Raw genomic sequence first — 10,969 nt, 5'->3', positions numbered from 1 at the left:
AGAAAGGTTTGCAAATTTGAGTCTGGAAAAGTGTGTAGGGACCCTGCACTATTCTCATGCCTAAATTCTTTGAATGTATTACTTATATATTCAAAGAATGTCAAAACTTTGAAAACTGCATAGTAATGTTTATTGTAGGCTACTTTCATTCTAAGTGCCTTTACACTCAAAAAACAAAAAAACTTTCACTGTTGTTAGTTGAACTCAAATCATCTTTTTTCACATTACTTAAAAACTCATGTAACTATGTGAACTTAAAGTTACCGAGTTGTTTTTACTAAAAATGAGTATTATTGACAGCTTTACTTTATAAGTGTTTGTTCGGTCAACTTAACCTGAAACGAACACGAAATGAACTGAGTGAAACGAACAAACTGGGCAGTGGATCAGTAGTTCCCAGTATGCTTTGCAAGGGACTGCATTAGGAGAGTAAATTTAGGGATTAAAGTGTTATTTGATGTGTTTTTCAGTAAAGGGAAAGATGTTTGTTTAATGTAGTGTTTAATGTTCAGTTATGTTGGACATTTAGGAGTTTCTGTAATTTTTTTGGTGCCCATGTGTTTTAGACTGGAATTCCTGCCCTCAATTAAATTGAGTTAGTCCAATGAGTTATTTTTGCATTTTGTTTCTAAAAATACCCTTATTGTTATTTAATAGTTTTCCACTTACACTTGTAGAGCAATTTTTAATAAGGTTAATTAAAACGGTAAATGTGTTCACCTTACATAATAAACTTTTTTAAATTTAACATAACATTAAGTAAACTGCACTAGAAATAATATGTAACAGTGACAAATTCAAATGGTTTGTATTTACTCAAATACATTTTGTCAGCTTTACTTGAATTACTTTTGTTCATATAACTAAACTGTTATTTGTAAACATTACTCAATATAGTTGTGTGGAACCACTTGACACTGCTTTTTTAAGTAAATTCAACAAGTAATTTTTTTGTGTGTACTAGCATGCACTTTAAAGGTTTAGTTTCATGATGATTAAAGCAACAATTTATCTTTAACCCTTATAGAGCCTGCTTAATCATATTTAATACAAAGTTATCTAAATTATCAGAAACCTGCCTTCTTTCATCTGATTGATAATTTAGACTTTTTCAGCTAGTAAACAGGCCTTTTGTTATAATTCAGGTCAGTATTTGCTGATCTTTGAAGTGAAATAATTTCGGATTATATTGATCTTAGAAGAATAAAACTAAGCATTACATATTATTGGGAAATATATTAGTGGCAACTGATATATATATGCATTTGTAGTCTGTCATACTGTTATAAAGAACTCATATGTTATCTTTCTTTTTGGCTATATACATATCAGCATCTGCACCGTTTGAGCCTCTGAAAAAAATTTAGCTGTTTTTTCCCTCGAGTTTGCGCTCTATTCTCACTATATCATACATTGTCTAAAGGTTCAAAAATATTATTTACAGGGTTTAAAAATCATGTACGTTTTTGCAAATTCAGAGTTATAAACCTTGATAATGTGATTGTAGCTTGACCTATAAATGTTAATCGATTATAACATACTGTATACAAACCACAGTTTTTGCCTTTATTATTTACTTTTTTTATTTGAGGGTTGATGAGGTTATGTTCTGTGGAAATCAACAATGTCTGGTTTAATGAAAGCAGTCATTGTGGTAATATAAAACCCACCGTGTGACCCGGCTCTGGCAGATGACAATTGCCTAACCTCACCCTGTTTGACCCCTCTTATTCCACCTTGAGCAATACACCTGTTGCTCCATATCCTGTGCTGACTCTCTTCAGCGTGACTCGTCCCGTGTACGTGATCGTTCCACTGGCTGTATGAATTATACACCTGCGGTGAGGTGTAGTGGCCTTACATGTTGAAACATGACGGCCTGAATCAGTATTCAAAATATTTGTATTGTTGGTTCAATATTATGAAATGTGTGATTCAGCAAAGCCTCATACACAGACTAGAGCCACATCTAGCATCTAGTCATGATTCACTTCGTGGAAATGTGGCCAAGAAACTAATAAAGCATGTAAACTTGATAGTTCACATGCAATCATGCAGTCAACCCTCATAGTGCAGTGTCGCTGGTTGTTACTGGTATAGAGTGACAGCACGGTGTGGAAAGGTGCGGCCACATAGCCATTTTTCAGAAGTCACACAGAACCAAAAAGCGTTCTATGGAAGCTTGTTCCTGACACAGAATAAGTGTGATATAAAGTAAGAATTGTGTGATATAAAGACAGAATTGTGTGATGTTAAGTCAGAAATGTGAGATGTGAGAACATCACTTCAGCGGTAGGGAAAGCCCAGCAGCGGCTCTTTTACCTGAGGAGGCTGAAAAGAGTGAAACTGCCACAGAGGCTCATGAGAAACTTTTACAACTGTGCAATCCAAAGTGTACTGACTTATGGGCTGTTAGTTTGGTTCTCCAGCTGCACTACAGCCGAACGGCAAAGGATTCAGAGGGTGGTAAAAACTGCTGGCAAAATCATTGGGACTGTCCTCCTGGAGATTTCAACAGTGTACACCTCCCGCTGTCTACGTAGGACACACAACATCATGAGAGACAGGTTCCATCCAGCAAACAGCTAGTTCCGTCTGCTACCATCAGGGAGGAGGTACAGGTCTCTTTAAGTCCGGACCACCAGAATGGCTAATAGCCTTTATCCCCAGGCAGTCAGACTGCTGAATGAACACTGTTCCCCTCTAACTTAACCCCTTTAGTATGCACACTATCCACCAATTGCAATACCTGAGAACTGGACTTTGCATCGCTGCAGTATACATATTCACACACACTCTTTTTTTCATATTCCCCACTCTCGGTCTACTGTATGTCAATTGCCCTGTTATGTTGTGACATGTGTTACTGTTGATCTCTGGCACTTTATGAAAATGCACTGTCGATTGATGCACTTATGTAATCTCGTTTTACTATCAATGACAAATAAATTATATTATTATTACATAAAGTCAGAATTGCGTGATGTAAAGTCAGAATTGCGAGATGTAAAGTCAGAATTGTGAGATGTAAAGTCAGAATTGCGAGATGTAAAGTCAGAATTGCGAGATGTAAAGTCAGAATTGCGAGATGTAAAGTCAGAATTTTGTGATGTAAAGTCAGAATTGCGAGATGTAAAGTCAGAATTGCGTGATGTAAAGTCAGAATTGCGTGATGTAAAGTCAGAATTGCGTGATGTAAAGTCAGAATTGTGAGATGTAAAGTCAGAATTGTGAGATGTAAAGTCAGAATTGTGTGATGTAAAGTCAGAATTGTGTGATGTAAAGTCAGAATTTGCGTGATGTAAAGTCAGAATTGCGTGATGTAAAGTCAGAATTGTGAGATGTAAAGTCAGAATTGTGTGATGTAAAGTCAGAATTTGCGTGATGTAAAGTCAGAATTGCGAGATGTAAAGTCAGAATTGTGTGATGTAAAGTCAGAATTGTGTGATGTAAAGTCAGAATTGTGTGATGTAAAGTCAGAATTTGCGTGATGTAAAGTCAGAATTGCGAGATGTAAAGTCAGAATTGCGAGATGTAAAGTCAGAATTGTGTGATATAAAGTCAGAATTGCGAGATGTAAAGTCAGAATTGCGAGATGTAAAGTCAGAATTTGCGTGATATAAAGTCAGAATTACGAGATATAAAGTCAGAATTGCGAGATATAAAGTCAGAATTGCGTGATATAAAGTCAGAATTGCGTGATATAAAGTCAGAATTTGCGTGATATAAAGTCAGAATTGCGAGATATAAAGTCAGAATTGCGAGATATAAAGTCAGAATTGCGTGATATAAAGTCAGAATTGCGTGATATAATTGCGTGATATAAAGTCAGAATTGCGTGATATAAAGTCAGAATTGCGAGATATAAAGTCAGAATTGCGTGATATAAAGTCAGAATTGCGTGATATAAAGTCAGAATTGCGAGATGTAAAGTCAGAATTGCGTGATATAAAGTCAGAATTGCGTGATATAAAGTCAGAATTGCGAGATGTAAAGTCAGAATTGTGTGATGTAAAGTCAGAATTGTGTGATGTAAAGTCAGAATTTGCGTGATGTAAAGTCAGAATTGCGAGATGTAAAGTCAGAATTGCGAGATGTAAAGTCAGAATTGTGTGATGTAAAGTCAGAATTGTGTGATGTAAAGTCAGAATTTGCGTGATGTAAAGTCAGAATTGCGAGATGTAAAGTCAGAATTGCGAGATGTAAAGTCAGAATTGTGTGATATAAAGTCAGAATTGCGAGATGTAAAGTCAGAATTGCGAGATGTAAAGTCAGAATTTGCGTGATATAAAGTCAGAATTACGAGATATAAAGTCAGAATTGCGTGATATAAAGTCAGAATTGCGTGATATAAAGTCAGAATTTGCGTGATATAAAGTCAGAATTGCGAGATATAAAGTCAGAATTGCGAGATATAAAGTCAGAATTGCGTGATATAAAGTCAGAATTGCGAGATATAAAAACAGAATTGCGTGATATAAAGTCAGAATTGCGTGATATAATTGCGTGATATAAAGTCAGAATTGCGTGATATAAAGTCAGAATTGCGAGATATAAAGTCAGAATTGCGTGATATAAAGTCAGAATTGCGTGATATAAAGTCAGAATTGCGAGATGTAAAGTCAGAATTGCGAGATGTAAAGTCAGAATTGCGAGATGTAAAGTCAGAATTGTGTGATGTAAAGTCAGAATTGCGAGATGTAAAGTCAGAATTGCGAGATGTAAAGTCAGAATTGTGTGATGTAAAGTCAGAATTGCGTGATGTAAAGTCAGAATTGTGTGATATAAAGTCAGAATTGCGTGATATAAAGTCAGAATTGCGTGATGTAAAGTCAGAATTGTGTGATATAAAGTCAGAATTGCGTGATATAAAGTCAGAATTGCGTGATATAATTGCGTGATATAAAGTCAGAATTGCGTGATATAAAGTCAGAATTGCGAGATATAAAGTCAGAATTGCGTGATATAAAGTCAGAATTGCGTGATATAAAGTCAGAATTGCGAGATGTAAAGTCAGAATTGCGAGATGTAAAGTCAGAATTGCGAGATGTAAAGTCAGAATTGTGTGATGTAAAGTCAGAATTGCGAGATGTAAAGTCAGAATTGCGAGATGTAAAGTCAGAATTGCGTGATGTAAAGTCAGAATTGTGTGATATAAAGTCAGAATTGCGTGATGTAAAGTCAGAATTGTGTGATATAAAGTCAGAATTGCGAGATATAAAGTCAGAATTGCGAGATAAAAAGTCAGAATTGAGAGATAAAAAGTCAGAATTGAGAGATAAAAAGTCAGAATTGAGAGATAAAAAGTCAGAATTGAGAGATATAAAGTCAGAATTGCAAGATAAAAAGTCGCAACTATCTTTTAAAATGTTTTATTCTGTGGCGTAAAACAAGCTTCCATAGCTTTCTGTTGTCAGAGCAACAAATTCGAATGATCAACGCAAAATTTCACAGATCAAATGTGATCACACCTTAAAATCACCATGAAATCAAAGTGGACGATTCCTGTTTTTATGCTATATTGCAGTATTTATTATAAATGATTTCTCCGTGCACATAATTTTGTTAAATTCATGTTCCAGTGGTTAGCCTGACATCGTCATACTCAAGATTCTAGTCAGAATATGAGTCTGATACTGCTCCATTGGGCTGTGATTATGGGGTGTTTCAAACGAACCAGGAAAGAAAATGCCTCTGCACTGAATTGGATAGACCTATAACCAATCAGAGCAACGGAGCGACGCATATTTGTCAACAGAACTCAACTGCACGCACGCTGGAAGAAGTAGAAGAAGAAGATGAGTGTAAACGATCTTTGCCGGTGTTGTAAAAGAATTTAAGGATACACGGAGTACTTACCAACACGATCATCATTTCTGAGAGAAATAGTAAAGATGAATGCAAATACGAACAAGTTCTCCGTTTAGGATTAGAACAAATTCAACCCAAGCGCTCTTTGGTGACGTGGATGAGTACGTGACTGTTGATCATCTGTCCATCATCTTATAAAGCCTGCCCTGACAATTTCATTGGTCCGAATAGCCTTTGTTCGAGCATAGTTGCTCCATAACGGATCAAGTCCAGACCGAACTTCCCGACCTCAAATGTTGTGGGCGAGGCTAAATTCGGCTGGCATGCAGGCTAGTTCTGGTAATCTTGAATCAGAATAACTTCCCCTCTTGCAGCATCTCTTCACAGATGGCGAGGGCGGGGCAACCTGTCACTGAAATGAGATCCACCAATAGCAAACCACAACCATCCAATCAACTCCCCACAGACAAAATCAAGCCCCGCCCTACATTTGTTCTTGTTTGAGAAGCGTTTCACTCAGATATGCGCCACAATAGGGAAGAAAAAACTAGCGCAACTTCCATTTCATGCCGACTTTAAGTCACAATGCGGACGCAATTTGATTTACCATGCAGAAAATAAATAATGTATATCTTTATGACATTGTCACTAAAAAAAGTTCTGTCACCTTAAGTGGCTTTATTCTGTGAAACATGGATGTTTTGAATTCTCAAAAAATAAAATCCATTTGTTTGTCTATACAAGGAAAGTCAATGGGGTCCAAAACAACATTGGATGCAACGTACATTTCAGGAGAATTTTAATTTTCTTTCCCTTTAAAGGACATTAATCACTGATGAGTATTGCTGTTGTACTTTATTGGCTACTTTACCACACCCAGTGTTCGCTGACGTCAATACATGAAATATTTGGTAAAATGAGGATGTTTGAAAACTCTCAACATTAACTTACTGGCCTGTGCCACAGCTTCCGATTTCACACTGCCTTCCTCTGAGCGACACAGGAAGCCTGTCCATCATCAGTTCTGGCATAACTCATAGAGAACTGTTCATCTGTTTTCATAAAACTAGGTCACAATCCAGCTATTGGCTAATCGATTGTGCAAATATATGGAATGAAGAGTGAAGTCTTATGTTATGAGGCACAGGAAGTCCACACGTCCACCAATTGCCAGGAAAAAAACAAGACATCTGTAAAGTTGCATGATGTCATTAGGCAACCTCGGGCATTTACAAAACATTGCTTCAGCTCTTCCAAAAATGATTCCCAACTAGAGGGTACAGTACATTGAAGGATTTCGATTTTGCCAATCAAACTGCTATCAAACTAAATGCAGTTATACAATGTGATTCTGTGTCTGTTTCAGTTCAAAAAGTGACTATTATGATAGTGTTACTGATGATGCTAAATGATGAGATCATATGAACACATTTCCGACTAGCTGTCGAAGATGGTTTTGAGACAAAAGAGGTTTGGAAACACTGATCGTGGCTGTTTTGTCATCCTCTGACAGACACCCACAGATCCTCTTGAAGTCATGGCAGCGGGAGAGCAGCGACAGTGGCAGTGTTTAAAAGAGATGCACAGCAGTGCGTTTTTGCAAAATTCAAGCGCTGTCATTATTACGCATTTCCATCCTAAAAACCAAGTCAGACGTGTCATGTTTTCAAGTTTGATGCTTTCCCCCCAAAATTATGTTTGATCATGTCAATGTGATTTTACACAGCAACATGACTTTTTATGGCTCTTTGGTGTCAATAATTGCATTTTTAGACTAGGACACCTGCTCCGCTCAAAGTGGTAACCTGCAGTTCTCACTTTAAAGAGACATTTTTATCTGAGGTAGGGTGTGCAACTTCGGTCAGCGCCCGAAATCGCCTTAAAAGTACTACATTTGAATTTTACAGAGGTGTGCTGTGGTATCTGGCACCAAGATGTTAGCAGCAGATCCTTTAAGTCCTGTAATTTGCGATGAGGGGCCTCCATGGATCAGATTTGTTTGTTCAGCACATCCCACAGATGCTCGATTGGATTGAGATCCTAGGAATTTGGAGGCCAAGTCAACACCTCAAACTCGTTGTTGTGCTCCTCAAACCATTCCTGAATCATTTTTGCTTTGTGGCAGGGCGTATTATCTGCTGAAAGAGCCACAGCCACCAGGGAATATCATTTCCATGAAAGGGCGTACATGGTCTGCAACAATGCTTAGGTAGGTGGTACGTGTCAAAGTAACATCCACATGGATGGCAGGACCCAAGGTTTCCCAGCAGAACATTGGCCAAAGCATCACACTGCCTCCGCCGGCTTGCCTTCTTCCCATAGTGCATCTGGTGCCATATGTTCCCCTAGGTAAGAGACACACACGCATCCGGCCATACACGTGATGTAAAAGAAAACATGATTCGTCAGACCAGGCCACCTACTTCCATTGCTCCGTGGTCCAGTTCTGATGCTCACGTGCCACTGTTAGCACTTTCGGCGGTGGACAGGGGTCAGCATGGGCACCCTGACTGGTCTGCAGCTGTGCAGCCCCATATGGAACAAACTGTGATGGACTGTGTATTCTGACACCGCTTTCTATCAGAACCAGCATTAACTTCTTGAGCAATTTGAGCTACAGTAGCTCGTCTGTTTGATCGGACCACACGGGCCAGCCTTCGCTCCCCACGTGCATCAATGAGCCTTGGCCGCCCATGACCCTGTCGCCGGTTCACCACTGTTCCTTTCTTGGACCACTTTTGATAGATACTGACCACTGCAGACCGGGAACACCCTAACTAACTTGGATCACTGACATCCATTCAAAGAATTGGCCTCTGTTCACCTTCCCTGAGTACCACAGTAAAATGTGCAACACTTTGTTTTACAACCAAACTCGTAGTTTGTATCCTACATGGTATTTAGACCAGCTGAGAACTTGTGAAAAGTTATAAAATGTGTAAAGGAGTTAAAACAGCGGCAGGAATCCTTCTGTCATACACACAAACCAAGATCTGCTGCGAGGAGACGCGGCTCTGACGCCTGTATTGAACTGTCATGGGCAACATCGCACACAGTCAGTTCAACTTCAAGCGGCAGCGCGAGTGAACGCGATCATCTCTTCCTAAAGAATAAACATAAAATAACATCTCTTAAGGTATGTTGAGGATACATAACTATACATTCAAATGTCGTGTAATCGCTAAATCGATGTTTCAATGGTGGAAAGACAATAAAACAGCTTGTAAACAATGTCAGGTAGCTTCACATTTACCTCAGGCAGTCATTCAGTGTCCACAGCTGTTAGTTCACTAGAGCATTAACTCTTTCGCTAAATATATGCACTATATTAGCCTATTCATTATATTCTACTTAACCTGTTAGTGATGTCTTGTTTATGTAATTTATGTTTAAATAAATCTGTCATGAAAATGACAGCCACTGTGTATAAATTAGCTATTATATTTCAACAACGAATTGGAGAAAAAAAATGATAATTAGATTTAGAAGTTAATGCAAAAACTGCCTTATGTGAAGCTTGAGCTAAAAATAAATAGCAACTGAATTTAGGCCAATAGTTTGGGTTCTGTTGTTAATCTTTAATAGCAATGTGTATGTAAGGGCTCCCTTTGTAGTTTACAGCATTATCTTTAAGAAACTTTTAGTTATAATTGAATTAATTTAAGGACAGATTTTTTTTTCAGTAAACCATTGTTGAATAAAAAGAAATAAAAATAAATTTGGTAAAACTGCTGTACCGAACCGTGACTTCAAAACCGAGGTACGTACCGAACCGTCAGTTTTATGTACCGTTACACCCCTACGCTTCCAAATGAACTCTGATGCAGATTGACTCAAATATGAACGTGACACAGACCAAAGATATGTAAACGAACCAAAAACAGGAAGATGAGACCCTAAAAAGGACAGAAGGCTCAAGCACACCTGTTTTTTCTCAGTTCGGTACAGGCGTCAGAACCGCATCTCCTCGCAGCTGATCTTAGTTTATGTGTGTGACGGAGGGATTCCTGCCGCTGTTTTGACTCCTTTACACATTTTATAAGCTCTTCAGGAGTTCTCAGCTGGTCTAAATACCATCATATTAAGCTACGCACATACAACGAGCACATTTAGCCCAGCACACAGCATTGTTTGGGATGTTCGGTAAGGTCAGTCACGAAATATACGTAAAAGAAGCCAACCAATCAGGTTGTGAAGGTATCCCCATGCCTGTTAAAATGTCAATGTGAACGCTAAGCAGACCAGGACTAAATCAAACAAACCAAGCGAACCGAACTACAAGTGCAATCGCACTAGAGTTCATTTTAATCCAAATGAACATGGCAAGTGTGAACACACCCTTTGCGTGTGAATACTTTTCACACTGCAGTGGAATTTGCAATATATTTTAAAGTTCAACAATTAAGCATAAATGGGTGTTTTTCATTTAGTTTATCCTTACAACGTTGTCATCTGCACTGTTCCATTACCAAATTATTTTTTCTCATGACCACTAATTAGTAAAGCAAACCGTCGGCGAGTCAGTTTGGCATTTCTGTATTTGAGGCATCAATTGGCACTGGCTCAAACCACAGCGATTCCTGTTACGTGCGGAAGGACATGTCTGATATGGTAGTGATGGTAACTCTATCTCCCTTCCTCTGCCTCTCTTTGGAAAGGAAGCTCAAGCATGAAGAATGAAAGTCTAATGAGGTTAAACATCACGCTCGCTGCTTTGCTTTATGGGTAAATTGCCCTGAGGAGTTTTCATGCTTTTCCTCACTGTCCAAAGGCATAATTATGTTAATTTCACTGTTACATAAATGACATTAAATAGAAAATTCATCATCACTGTCTTTTCAGATTTGCTCCAGCATTGATAATGGCACTCATTATGTCAAGTAAATGAGCCCTATTAATACATTTCTTATTCATATATTACCAGTATTTTGGTGTATTGCATTGTAAATATGTATGATTTTCCTTATACATTCACATGTTAACCATGTCCCTGATACTTGTCAAGTTTGCCCTAGGATTCAGTCTCCTACACTCTTCAGCCCACAGATCAGGTCATAAATAGCTGGTTAAGTCCTGTCTGGTCTCTGTAAAGCTCATTGGCTTGAGTTTGGAGGAGGGATCAGGCGTCTATAAAAGATGACAACACTTCCTGAAGCTC

Source organism: Gobio gobio (genome assembly GCF_949357685.1).
Source record: "Gobio gobio genome assembly, chromosome: 10".
Lineage (NCBI taxonomy): Eukaryota > Metazoa > Chordata > Actinopteri > Cypriniformes > Gobionidae > Gobio > Gobio gobio.
The sequence above is the reverse complement of the archived record's forward strand: the minus strand, read 5'-3'. Positions refer to the sequence as shown.